The sequence below is a fragment of the Neofelis nebulosa genome, chromosome 5, assembly GCF_028018385.1.
Source record: "Neofelis nebulosa isolate mNeoNeb1 chromosome 5, mNeoNeb1.pri, whole genome shotgun sequence".
Lineage (NCBI taxonomy): Eukaryota > Metazoa > Chordata > Mammalia > Carnivora > Felidae > Neofelis > Neofelis nebulosa.
Genome location: NC_080786.1, coordinates 122,728,598 through 122,731,532, shown reverse-complemented (window position 1 = coordinate 122,731,532; position 2,935 = coordinate 122,728,598).

Below are 2,935 nucleotides of genomic sequence, written 5' to 3'. Positions count from 1 at the left end.
CTGAGCTGAAGTCAGACACTTAAGCAATTGAGGCACCCAGGTGCTCCAAAAGCTTTTCAAAAATATTAATCCTACAGAGTATAATGCTAATCAAAGTAAGTCAGAAAAGGATAAATACCATATGATCACACTCATATGTAAAATATAAGAAATAAATAAGCAAAGGGGAAAAAAAGAAAGAGAGAAAGAAAGCAAGAAATGGACTTTTAACTATAGAGAACAAACTAATTTTTACCAGAGGTGAGATGGGGGGAGGGGTTGGGTGAAATAAGTGATGGGTATTAAGGAGTACACTTGTGATGAGCACTGGATGATGTTTGAAGTGTTGAATCACTATATTGTACATGTGAACACTGTATGTTAACTATACATAAAATAAAAACTTAATAAATTTAGAAAAGAAAACATTAAGTCTCTTATTTAAGTGATCTCATATGCCAACATGTGCCAAGAACACTGCTTTCAAGAAAGATAATTCTATCCTATTGATCAAAGAAAATTATGAGTTTTCTGAAATCTGCCTTCTACAGTTGTTTGATAAGTCATGGTAAATAATTAAAAATAATTTCACACTTTTGGTTTCAAAATTGCTTAACACATTAGGTATATAGTGTTAGTCCAGAATCTATATGGATTATAAATTTAACCAAAGTGATATCTTTAGGACTAGTGCCTAACCTTAATCTAAATATTAAATAGATATATTGGAGGGAAATGTTTTTGATAAATTTCAGATAGCATTTTTTCCCTGATGGATGAGAAAATGATTATTTACACACACACACATTATACTCAGTATGTTCATTATATTAGAGTTTAAGCTTCTAAGGAGTAATTTTCTTAGTAAGATGTAGATAGCTAACATTTAATATTTCCTATATATCAGGTTCCTCATGAATATTATATCTTTAATCCCCAAGATAAAGTGCCCATTAGATCTCAGTTTTGTAGATGAGGAAGCTAAAGTTTTCAGGAGAATAGTGATTTGCTTAAAGTCACACAAGTAATATGTTTTGTTGCCAGAACCTCAATATTATCAGAAATCCCACTTCAAAGGATTCTATGACATAGTTCTTAATTTTACTCATAGATTTAGTTTTTATTTCTTGAATACATATTCTCAGTTCCTTTGTTTGTTATATGTTCAAGTTCTATCATGTTCTCCAGAGCACTGTCTTGATGTTCTTAGTTGTCATATGTGAGTTAATTGGTTAATACTGTAGAGTCCTGATGTTACAGAACCCTAACATCAATTACGAGCAAGGTAAAATATGATTGAATTGGGATTCATTTGTTGGTTAGGCATATTTGAATCTTCTCTTGAGTCCTACAAAGATATTTGGTTTCAATTTCCCATGTAGCAATAGAATTGTATGGTATAGCATTTGTGTATGGGAACATTTTAATATTGTTCTTTTTGTCATTCCTTTAGAATGTTATTTGCTTATTATATTTTTATAGATTTCTGATAGGATACGTGTTTCCCCAAATAGGTAAAATTTATTTTATTTGATCAAGTGTACAATGTTGAACTTAAAGCTTTTCAATTTGTACTTACATTCCATGCCATATAATACATTGCACAGCATGTCAAGAAGGATAGGTAGGTGAAAGTTTTTGCCCTGGCCTTCCCTATTAATTGATGGTGCATTAGCATACAATAATGAGAGTGAATGGACAGTAATTTGTGACTGTATCCCACTCTTATTTTAATCTAGACTAGGACACTGCCCAACTTCCCTGGTGTGATGGACTCCATGCATTAATAAAATCTCCTAGTTTTCTCCTATTAAACTTTTCTCTTTTTTAATTACCCAAAGGAACTATTTCTACTAGAATTATGGTTCCTGATGACATTAGTTTCCTCCTTCTTCACATATCCTGAGTGATTTCATTCAAACCCATGACTGAAAGTCTTCTAGTTTCCAAAAGAGATCTACTTACTAATTTTTAGAAACATACAACCATCATTTATAGGCCCAATTTTATATGCATCCTCTCTTATATCTTCAACAAAGCTCTTATTTTGCCTTCTTTAACTTCTATGAAGGATTTTTAAAGTGTAGAATAGAGTAACACAGTTCTTTTGTATGAGTGTCTCTTAAAAAAGTTATGACAAACAACGACATAAATGATTAGCATATGATTTGCTGCACAGAATTATTATTGTTAGTAATCCGACTCTCCTTGGAAAATTGTCAAGCTGTTAGGCAGGAAATAGGCATGAGTGACAGGAGGATGGACCTTAGACATCCTGACAGCCCCAACCCAGGACCGCCCAGGGGTGACCCCATTCTACCCATTTAGCCATTGGTCTATAGTAAGAACATCCTGGCAGATAAAAAGATAAGTTTGTTGTGCTTGTTGCTCTTGTACAGAAAGTAGAAGCTTGTCCTTATTTGATCTATGTCTCTAGAAAAGATGCGGTTTCCTACCTCTTGCAGGAATTTCCAATACATCTTGGGAAAGGACATGCATAGTTGGCTAATTATTATATAACCCAAGCCTGCCACTCAAATCTTGCAACCCTAGGACCTACTCAAAAGAAAAAGAAATTGATATAAGCCCACACCCTGGAGTTTCTTAGGCCATTGTCTGTCTTGACTGGCCCGCTCCTCCCTTGGAGTGTATTTTAACAAAACCTAGTTCTGCTTTCCTTTCATTTCACTGTCATGGAATTCTTTACTGTGGCAGCAAAAAAAAAAAAAAAAAAAAAAAAAAAAAAACAAACCAAGGTTCTTTCCTTTTCCATCTAACTCCTGGTAACAAAGCCATTGTTTTAAAAGAAATTATTCAAGAATGTTATTCTTTGTGGCAGAGGAACGTGCTGGAAAAAAATTTCCTTTGAATTTAAGAAAAAGCAATTATTATTTTTAAAATTAACTCTCTGAGGAAATCCAAATACTAGAACAGTTACATTGATTTGAAGGAGCCA